At 32.5% G+C, this 12,002-nt stretch overlaps 2 long non-coding RNA genes across 2 annotated transcripts in view; one reads left to right on the top strand and one right to left on the bottom strand.

Annotated features, from left to right (window-relative positions):
• Positions 1-4,584: 4,584 nt before the first annotated feature.
• The window catches only part of LOC143054208 (uncharacterized), a 238,035-nt gene continuing 230,617 nt past the window's right edge, over positions 4,585-12,002 (bottom strand). The window contains exon 3 of the long non-coding RNA XR_012971597.1: positions 4,585-4,740. This is a non-coding gene — a long non-coding RNA (uncharacterized LOC143054208). The remainder of the gene's footprint in view (positions 4,741-12,002) is intronic.
• LOC143054886 (uncharacterized) lies at positions 7,854-11,838 on the top strand. The gene is made up of 2 exons (XR_012971863.1): positions 7,854-8,088; positions 11,589-11,838. It is a non-coding gene; the product is annotated as an uncharacterized LOC143054886 (long non-coding RNA).

The raw sequence follows: 12,002 nt of genomic DNA, 5'->3' as shown, positions 1-12,002 counted from the left end.
ATTGACATATGCCATGGTACATATCCATAAAGTTTCAGTAGGTTTCATTCAAAATTTTAAAAGAAAATACAGCTTTCATGTGTTTTCCCATAGGGCCAATGTTAAACATTTCTCCTGTTTCCATGGCAATGGCAGCCATTTTGGAATTTCTAAGTATTGTTGGTACCTCGGGGCCCCACCACCAACATTTGCACAAATTTTCATTAGGTTGGCTCTTATAACGAAAGAGTTAGAATTTTGATTTTCTTTTACATTTTTTTAGTTTCCGTGGTAACCGCGGCCATCTTGCACATTCCAAAGTCAGGTGCACAACTTCACATGGTGGACAACATTATAGCATAGTTCCATCCAACTTCCAAGCAAGGACCGAAGCTCATAAACTCGGCAATCAATCCTTGCCGTCACCGGTATTTTGTATTTTCTGCGTCACTGATCGTTTATGCGGACTTGCTATTTTGTATTGTGACGTCACGATATAGAAACTGCCAGTTTCTATTGTAATCTACAAGCGTTCAAAGGGACACTACTCTTTGTGGTCGGAACTACTTTTTTGGGGTTTACACCAAAGACCCAAAAAGGAAATAGAAATGAATTGACGCTGATAATATACGATTCGAGTTATTGAAATTCCAGTTACCTTTTGTAACTTTTCGATAGGTTTTCTTCAAGTTTGCATTTTATTAAATGTAGAGTTAAATGAATTATTAAAATGAAAAGAAAAACATTTACTTTATAAATAAAGTCGAAACTGCAAGTGGAAACGAAAAGACTGCTTGAAAAAAAAAATCTACCATAAGACTTATTCAAATTATTTAATTGCTTTTTCTCCCAAGTTAAGATAATATTTGCCAGAATAGAAATTGGCGTATTGTTATCGTTTACTTTTCTACATTGGGGGGGAGGGTTGAGATCTCATAAAAATGTTCAACTGGCCCCGCTGCATTATTGCACCTGTCCGAAGTCAGGAGCTTCTGGCCTTTGTTAGTCTTGTATCATTTTTAATTTTAGCATTCTTGTGTATAATTTGGAGTTAAGTATGGCGTTCATTATCACTGAACTAGTATATATATATTATTCAATGATTATTTGTATGGGGGCCAGCTGAGGGACGCCTCCGGGTGAAGGAATTTCTCGCTGCATTGAAGACCTTTTAATGACCTTCTGCTGTTGTCTGTTCGGTAAACGGACAGAAAGTCACAGGACAAAAAGTCACAGGACATAAAGTCACAAATTTGATAGGACAAAAAGTCACAAATAATTTGGTGACAATTGTTTGAATATATAAGAGAAATATTTTGAAATATTTACTTTTTAATACATATATTCATATTAAAGTTTAGGAAATGTGTCACTATACTTGAAAAATCAAGAGTTATTTAATTTTAATCAGGCAAAAGATACATTTCTTGACACCATGAAGCCATTTAAGTGCCAAACCACTTTGACATTTTGTTTTTTTAACAATTATTTGATCATCTTTGACATTTTTTTGATAATTTTGTTAACAAAGTTGGTTTATATACAATAGTTCAAGAAAAATACAAAAATATTTTTGTAGAAATAAGCGGTTTTTATTCAAGGAAAATAATCAGAAAGAAATGAATTGTGACTTTTTGTCCTGTGACTTTTTGTCCGTGACTTTTTGTCCTGTGACTTTCTGTCTTACATTCGTCTGTTCTATGGTCGAGTTGTTGTCTGTTGACACATTCCCCATTTCCATTCTCAATTTTACTTTTATTTCAAAGCTATACATATGGGTCATTTAAAAAAAAAAAATGTGGAATTTTGAAATTAAAAAAATCATTAAAAACGGTGACTGGGGTATAGAAATATGGTCACTTGGTCTTCTCCCGACCGACAGTAAAACGCTTGCTGAAGTGGGGCGTCCGTTTGGCTGTGCGGGATGTATCAAGTTCGCAGTCACGTCCGGTCAGAAGGGGGGACGTTAAATCCGATGCCTCGTGTAAAGAGAGTGCCACGCTCTTTGCACGTTAAGAACCCTTGCAACTACTCTTTGAGGGGTCCGTAGGTGGCCTGTTGCAAGGCAAAATTTCTGTCCCTATCCAATATACCCTCATTTTCAATTGGCAGTCCAAATTCCCCCGACCATCATCCTAGATGGCCTCTATTACAACAACCTACCTATTGTATTTATTGTGAACTTATTCTCGTCCTGAATATGCATGAAATATTTGCCTTTGGACGTTAAGCAACCAACAATCAATCAATCGGTTACTTTAACATTCAAACAACCCTTTACGTAAGCAAATCAAAACAAACAGTACTTATAGAACAACATATTAAAAGATGCAAGCTTAATAATGTCATACAAGAATATCTTGAAACTGCCTATTTTCATTCAATTAATCTTTTATCATTATTATTTAATAAAATGACCTTTGATACCATCTTTTATAATGACATGACCGAACTAAAATGTTATACCTTATGAAGATTTTAAAAGTATTTACTGTAAACTTGTTAATGATCCCGACTCTATGAGTATATAACCATACGGTCATGACCATACTTGTATGGTCCGGAACATATTTATATATACATAGATATATATGTGTAATATTCATCGCTGGACGTTAAACACTTATTATCAATTTTTGCGAAGATGATTGTTCATATCTTACGGAAATATTGCTTAGTAGGGAGATGTTGTATGATTGCCACTTTGTCAACTCTTTAAGAGACCAAATGACACAGAAAGTAACAGCTATTTGTCACAGTACGGCGAGTTCAACAATCACCAAAACCCATACCGCACAAGTAGCTATTAAAGCACCGAAATGTCAAATTTAAACTATCCAAATATAGTTAGCCAGTTGCTTGTAGCATCTAAACAAAAGACTCTAACGAGCCTGTGTCGCTCACCTTGGTCTATGTGCATATTAAACAAGGGACACAAATGGATTCATGACAAAAATTGTGTTTTGGTGATGTGTTTGTAGATCTTACGTTACTGAAAATTATTGCTGCTGGCCATTGTTATTTTATAGTTCGTTTCTGTGTGTGTTACACAATGTGTATGTTGTGTTTCTGTTATGTGTTCTCTTATATTTGATGCGTTTCCCTCAGTTTTAGTTTGTAACCAGGATTTGTTTACTTTCTCAGTCAATTGTGAGTTTCGAACAGCCATATACTACTGTTGCCTTTATTTGGCCCAGAAGAGAAAATTGTTAAAAATTTACTATAAAGAGCAATAACTCCTTAATAAGGGGTCACTTGACCATTTTGGTCATTTTGACTTATTTGTAGTATTTGTATTATCTATAATAACATTCAAGATAATAACCGAAAGCTGCAAACATTTCTTAAAATTATCTATTCAGAGGCAGCAACCCAACAACAAATTGCCTGATTGGCCTTAAAATTTCAGGGCAAATAGATCTGGGTCTAATGAACATTTGTATCCTCGTCAGATTTGCTCTAAATGGTTTCAGAGATATGAGCCGAAAAACTGCATTCTACCTTAAGTACTAATTTTAGCCATGTCAGCCATTTCAGTTCACCGGCAGGGTCATCGGACACATTTTTTAAAATAAATACCCTATTGATGATTGTGGACAAGGTTGGTTCATTGTTGAAGGCCATACGGTTACCTGTTATTGTTAATTTCTGTGTGATTTTGGTCTCTTGTGGATAGTTGTCTCATAGGCAATTATACCACATCTTCTTTTTTTATATATCAGTAGTTATAGAGAAGATTTTTTGTAAAAGTTTTAAAAAATTTGACTATAAAGGTCAATAACTCCTTAAGGGGTCAACTGACAATTTTTGTCATCTGACATATTTGTGTATCTTAATTTGCTGAACATTATTGCTGTTAACAGATTATCTCTATCTATAATAATATTCACGATAATAACCAAAAACAGCAAAATTTCCATAAAATTACCAATTATGGAGCAGCAACCACATAATGGGTTGTCCCATTCATCGGAAAATTTCAGAACAGGTACATCTTGACCTGATTAACAATATGATCGAGCGTCAGATTTACTCTACATGCTTTGGTTTCAGAGTTGTAAGCCAAAATCTACATTTTACCCCTATGTTCAATTTTTAGCCATGGCTGCCATCTTTGTTGGTTGGCCGGGTCACTTGACACATTCTTTTAAGTTAGATACACAAATGATGATTGTGGCCAAGTTTGGTTAAATTGGCCCATTAGTTTCAGAGAAGATTTTTTGTAAAAGTTAATGGACAACAGATGACGGAAGACTAAGGACGCCAAGTGATGAGAAAAGCTCACTTGGTCCTGTGGGCCAGGTGAGCTAAAAAGTGACTCAACTCTTTATCATCGTATAATAAATTAATGGCACATCATCAAAAAAAGATTGACCATGCAATTTCATAATCTCTTCATGTTTGACCTTAACACGTAAAACTCAGTAGAGATTTCCATGTATTCTTAAAATGTATTCTGGTGCATTAACATATGTTAGGCTTTGAACTTTTTCTCATTAGTTAAGGCCATATGGATGTCTGTAATGGCTTACATCAAAATTTACTAGTTTTTGACTATGACCCTTCTCCATAGATTGATTTTTAAGATTGACTTAAAAAAACAAGTAAAATTATATATGTTTATTTCCTGTGTGTATGATAATTGTTTGAATTACAACATTTATAAAAGTCTGTGACTGTCATTCTCTATCAGCACACAAAATACTAAGTATATTTCTTTCAAGTCAGCTTCTCTGTGTTACAGTTCCATATATGTCCATTCTAGAAGAAAAAATCATTAATCAATAGATTTATAGTATAACATGTACTGCATTGCATATCATTTTTTATCAAAGTTTCGTATTGTCTATTTGACTTTATGAATGATCAGAATAGTTCATACGAAAATAAGAAAAAAAACAGTGCATAATTTTACATGAACAATAAAAAAAAAATACCTATAATCAAATTCAGAACATATCAGGAGATCATGTGCAAAAATCTAGTAAAATATAACATATATTTTTTCATATCTTTGAAGCTATTACATATTGATCTTATCTCCCTTTAATTTGCAACTACAATGTACAACAGAATGTAATTTAAAAGCTAAAATTATATTTCACAAGGTATTTTAGAGCTTTGTTTAAAGAAAACTAGTTTGTAGAATGCATAGAAAAACACCATTCTAGAAGAAATAATTCAAAATCTGATATAATATACATGTATATATATTTATATGTTTAGTAAAATAAAACATGCGTCTGTCTAAGTCTTTGATAAGTGCAATTTATAGCTAGAAACAAGCATGAGAGGAGGCCACTAAAAAGAGCATATTTTCTGCAAATATTTAATTTTGACAAATGTAGCATTCAATAATTTTTCTTCAACCCATTCATTTTTTCTGCTTGAAAAAACTTTTGATAAAGGAAATGTGATATATATACAGTCTGCACCAAAATCTTTTCTCAACTACTAGTCCAAAGACCAATATTCTGACATTTTTCTTATTGGTTCAAACAAAGTTTTGCAAAAACTTACTAGCCCAAAAGAAATTTACTAGTCTGGGGCTTCAGATATGTATGCAGAGATATATTTTATATATAAAATGAAGAAAGGAAATGGGGAATGTGTCAAAGCGACAACAACCAGACCATAGAGCAGACAACAGCTGAAGGCCACCAATGGGTCTTCAATGTAGCGAGAAACTCCCGCACCAGGAGGCGGTGTCCAGCTGGCCCCTTAAAAAAACATGTATACTAGTACAGTGATATTATACATGTATGTTTATAGTGGCTCAAATCTCCAATTATATCCAACTTCAAATCAAGAAAAGAAAAATCACAAATTTATAGATATTTGAAGAATACATATGATTAGTGACAGATTTCAATATTTACATGATGATGAAAACCTTATGAAACAGTGTATTGAACTAATTTACAATATGATCAAAATTTTGGTGAGTTGCTATAAATTTGCTATAGTTTGTCATTTTTTGCCAAAATTGAATGTAATAATATGAATTAAAGAGTAAGATCAGCAAGTCTTAGAAAAACTGTTTATTTTCATACTTAGAATATGTTTTTTTGGAACTCCAAACACACTCTCTAAATATTGACTATTTTGACAAAAATAATCAAAGTTAGCTGATTTCTCATTTACAATCATATAAAATTGCACATTAGTTTACTATCAAACCGACATTCAAGTACAAAAGTAGGGTTGTTTGACCCTACCTATATTTCTAGCATATTACAGAAATAATCAGTTTTAATGAGGACTATATTTCATGGTCTAAAATTGCCATTTCACATTATTTCATCTGTTTCAAAAGATTGCAGTATTTTACATTTATATATATATATGCGAAAGCAAATTTACAGATCTAACATTGTTGGGTTGATGTTTAGACGAGTTGTATATACATTATGTACACAGCCATGTATCACCATCATTGATGGTGATCCGATGGATACATCTGTTGTAGAGTTGTCGCTGACTCAGACGTACTTATAAATATAATTATTTTCTGTGACTGTATATTACATTAATTTGTAGGATCCTTTACTATAGATAATTTAGCTGATCTGTAACAATAACATCTTCATGCCTTATATATCATGTACTGTAGTACGCCGCTAGATTAAAACTGACGAGGAAAGGTAACACACGGCCAGCGAAAGCTCTTTTTTTGAGAGCCCAGGTGGTCGTGTGGTCTAGCGGGACGAGTGCAGGCGATTTGGTGTCACGATATCACAGTAGCATGGGTTCGAATCCCGGCGAGGGAAGAACCAAAAATTTGCGAAAGCAAATTTACAGATCTAACATTGTTGGGTTGATGTTTAGACGAGTTTTATATATATATATATATATATATATATATTACTAAAATTACGAGGTCCAATTTGTCAGCCGTCATCACGTAAAAACGATGAATCAAAGAATTCAACTTTATATATAACTAATATAGTACAATGGTGTTGATTAAAAATTACACCACTCTAGGCCCGATTGTTTTCCACGTAATTAATATTGCCAATAATTATGAAGTTCCGGATCGAGTCCGACACCGATACCAATAGTATATTCACCTGTTACCTATTACTTTATCTGTACGTTCCGCATCAGACAGGCGCACCACCAAACAGTGTATTTAGAATTTTGCTGTATACTGTTGAGTAAAAAATATTCCATTCCAGGCCCTTTTGTTTTCCAAATTATTAATATTACCAATAATTGATAGGTTCCAGGTCGACGGGTTCAAACAGAAAGATTTTGAAAGCAAAGAAAACTGTACACCTTATACATGTTATAATCGGCATGACTTTATCAGATGACAATACCAATACTAAAATAAGGCATACACATAGTTATATATCAGTCACAGACCCGCGATATCACGGGTGTATTCTAGTATATATATATATATATATATATATTATATATATATATATATATATATTATATATATATATATATATATATATATATATATATATATATATATATATATATATATATATATATATCAATTATTGGCGTAAAAGTCAGCATTTCGTGCGTAAAAACGACCACCAAAGTAGGCACGGGGTTTAACTATGCATTTCCCTGCATACTTAAACTGTAGCTATATATTTCTCTATGAAAAACTTATTTGTTCATTGAATTACGGTATTTATCTTAAAGGCTTTTACATTATCTTCCACATGCACCAAAAATTAGCTCAATTGCGTTTATTTTCGTGAAATGCCGACACTTCGAAATTTCAAGACGTATATATGATGACTTATGCGCTTGCTTCAAACATATAACTTAAGAGTGCACGGTCTTTAATCATATATTTCTCATTTAAACTGATATATATATTACTTTTTATTTATGAAATAGATAAAGTGTAAAATACCTTAATTTTTGGTTAAATTATATAAAGCCAACTTTCTTAGTTAAAAAGATATATTTAATAAACCGATATATACGCCTCGTTAAAAGGGTTTTCTTTTCTAGCAATGAATCTCACGTGATTAAATACGTCACATGTAATGTGAAGGACATTTGATATCATGTACAGTCTGTAGAAAATGGAAGTTATATATTTTGAGATTTACACTATATTACGAGTTTATCAAGGTATGAAAATTCCAAATAGGATTTTATTTGTATTATTTGTTTATTGTCAGTATAATAGATATAATAGATAGGTATTAAATGCATTTAGTTGTTATTTTTGGCTAGATGAGCTCTTGACCTACTTAACGTAATAAATAACAATAGCTTATTTACATTTAAATTTATCACAGACCCTGGCGGATCTAGAAATTTTCATAAAGTAGGGGCCCTCTCTAGTCAACTTTCAATGATTCCACAGTGGCGGATTCAAAAGCGGTAAGATTTTGTGTTCCCTATATAATCCCCCCTTTTTTGTCCTGGGTTGGGAACCCCTTTTTAAAATGGTTTGATCCGCCTGTGTTCCCTTAATATTTAACCACTTTTCAGAAATAGAACCCTGCGCCCCCTTAAATCTACCTCTGGGCTCTGGGTTATATCTCCAATTGAGGTCATATTAGAGAAATCAGGTGTACAAACACCAAAGTAGGCACGGGGTTTAAGTATGCATTTCCCTCTATACATAAACTGTAACGATATATTTTTATATATGTATTGCTTTTTATTTATGAAATAGATAAAGTGTAAGATACCTTAATTTTTTGTTTAAATTAAGTAAAACCAACTTTCTTAGTTTAAAAAGATATATTTAATAAACCGATATACGCCTCGTTAAAAGTTTTTTTTTATAGCAATGAATCTCACGTGATTAAATACGTTATTACAATGATTTTTATAGTTGTTACAATAATGAAACAATAATGACACAAATCATAAACATGAATTTAACTATTTCTTAGATGTTAATCTACAACCAGATCAGAGCCATATACATAAAAAGGCACAACAATATATTTATTAGCTAGATGAGCTGTTGACCTACTTAACGTAATAAATAACAATAGCTTATTTAGATTTAAATTTATCACAGACCCTGGCGGATCTAGAAATTTTCATAAAGTAGGGGCCCTCTCTAGTCATTATTCAGTGATTCCACAGTGGCGGATTCAAAAGCGGTAAGATTGTGTGTTCCCTATATAATCCCCCCTTTTTTGTCCTGGGTTAGGAACCCCTTTTTAAAATGGTTTGATCCGCCTGTGTTCCCTTAATATTTAACCACTTTTCAGAAATAGAACCCTGCGCTCCCTTAAATCTACCTCTGGGCTCTGGGTTATATCTCCAATTGAGGTCATATTAGAGAAATCAGGTGTACAAACACCAAAGTAGGCACGGGGTTTAAGTATGCATTTCCCCTCTATACATAAACTGTAACGATATATAATTATATATATATTGCTTTTTATTTATGAAATAGATAAAGTGTAAGATACCTTAATGTTTTGTTTAAATTAAGTAAAACCAACTTTCTTAGTTTAAAAAGATATATTTAATAAACCGATATACGCCTCGTTAAAAGGTTTTTTTATACGCCCGTCAAAATTTTGACGGGACGTATTATGGTATACAAATGTCTGGTGTCCGTCCGTCTGTCCGTCCGTCTGTCCGTCTGTCCGGCGTAAACATGTCGCACCGTAACTTGAGAACGACTTATCCAAATTTCATGAAACTTAATATAGTTGTTTCTTATGATGGTCAAATGATCTGTATACTTTTTGGTGAAAATAAGATTTAAATTTTTTGAGTTACGGCACTTTGTAACTAAAACAGGGGTGTGCTTTTTTTCACATGTCGCACCGTATCTCAAAAAACGTTTCTTGATTATTGCTTAAAACTTTACACACTTCTTAGTTATATTAATCTTAATATCTGTATACTTTTTGGTGATGATTCAAAATTTCTTTTTTGAGTTTTTGAGTATTTTGTTAAAAGGGGGAGGGTTTTTTTACATGTCGCGCCGTATCTCAAAAACGATTTATGATTATTGCTTAAAACTTTACACACTTCTTTGTTATATTAATCTAAAGATCTGTATACTTTTTGGTGATGACTCAAAATTTTATTTTTGAGTTATTGAGTATTTTGTTAAAAAGGGGAGGGTTTTTTGTACATGTCGCGCCGTAGCTCAAAAACAATTTATGATTATTGCTTGAAACTGTACACACTTCTTTGTTATACTAATTAAAAGATCTGTATACTTTTTGGTTTGATTCAAAATTTCATTTTAGTGATATTTGTAAAATAAAACAGGGTGGGAAGGGGGGGTTCACATGTCCCGCCGTGTCTCAAAAACAATAAATGGTTATTGTTTAAAACTTCCTCAGAAACTATTTATGATTATTGCATAAAACTTCCACACAAGACGTCGGGCGTAAGCTGTTTATTTTTTTATAGCAATGAATCTCACGTGCTTAAATACGTTATTACAATGATTTTTATAATTGTTACAATAATGAAACAATAATGACACAAATCATAAACATGAATTTAACTATTTCTTAGATGTTAATCTACAACGAGCCATATACATAAAAAGGCACAACAATATATTTATTAGCTAGATGAGCTGTTGACCTACTTAATGTAATAAATAACAATAGCTTATTTAGATTTAAATTTATCACAGACCCGGGCGGATCTAGAAATTTTAATAAAGTAGGGGCCCTCTCTAGTCATTCAAAAGCGGTAAGATTTTGTGTTCCCTATATAATCCCCCCTTTTTGTCCTGGGTTAGGAACCCATTTTTAAAATGGGTTGATCCGTCTGTGTTCCCTTTATATTCCACCAATTGTTCAGAAATAACACCCTGCTCCCCCTTAAATCCACCTCTGGGCTCTGGGTTATATCTCCAATTGAGGTCATATTAATGCAGTTTTCATCACTTATTTTTCAAGATTCATCATAACACAAGTTCTTTATCTAATAATGTATATGGCTGAATCCGCCCCTGTAGAAATTATCTTTCTGAAACACAAAATGCATTTAACTTTTACACATCTAGTGTATGACAGATCTTAAAACTTTTCCAACTGAAGCCAAAAGCCAGAAAACTTTTTATTCTCATAGTGGTGTGAACATGATTGTTGTTCCCATAATACTTGTTCCCCCTGGAACAAGTCTTTGAATGGTAATAAGTTCTTTGGAACAAACATAACATAATTTTATTTCCACCTTCTTAAGATATTTTCCTGGAACTAAAATGTTATATGGTTTCATAATATCTGTTCTTTTAGAGAGAGTGTCATTTGATTTTTTATACTTGATCACACCTTAGTTGATATTCACCTCACATTTCATTTACCTGGACATGAAGTACATACAAAGAACATGAAGAGTGGGCAAGAAAAGGGGAACGTGAACCCTGGAACACATATTTTTTTTTTAAATCTCCGGACTGACTTTAAATTTAGTCCCTGTTTATTTTTTAATAGACTGTGAGAGAAATCAGGTGTACAAACAAGAAACACGAGGCCGGGATAAGGTACCGGTACTTCATGTATCTCTAACAAATGTAAAATTCAAAAAAAATATTATAACACTAAAAAAAAATTATAAAAAGAGATACTGAAATGTTTTATTTAGTGTATAAAGTGTTTTTTCAAAACTAATATATTTTCTCGTTTCAGCTGAAAGTACCTCTCTAATAACTGTTTATGTGCTGCTTAAAAATATATTGCAGCACTTCACAGTTGCTTGAAAGGTTGAAAATGTCATCATGCAGAAATTAGAGCAGATTCCTCAGATTAAAATCATTGAAAATGGATAGATGCACTGGACCTGGTGGTATACATCGATACAATTAATCTTAATTACATTTGGAATGAAAATTGTCTTCTTTTTTGTTTTTTTGCACGATAAAACCAATATTTAAAGTGAGTCACTCGTTAAAAGTAATGTTTATCCCATTCTTAAACCAATGCATGTATATCATCAACTTAGTCTTCTGTGCATTTCTAATGCAAAATAAGGCAAAATGTTTGGTCCGATTTGATTCTGTTATTACAAACTTTTTAAACAAATTACTTCCCTTTGTTAATCTG

The sequence above is a fragment of the Mytilus galloprovincialis genome, chromosome 12 (genome assembly GCF_965363235.1).
Source record: "Mytilus galloprovincialis chromosome 12, xbMytGall1.hap1.1, whole genome shotgun sequence".
NCBI classification, from domain to species: Eukaryota; Metazoa; Mollusca; class Bivalvia; order Mytilida; family Mytilidae; genus Mytilus; species Mytilus galloprovincialis.
Note: the sequence above shows the minus strand (reverse complement) of the source record. Positions and strands in the feature narration are given on the sequence as shown.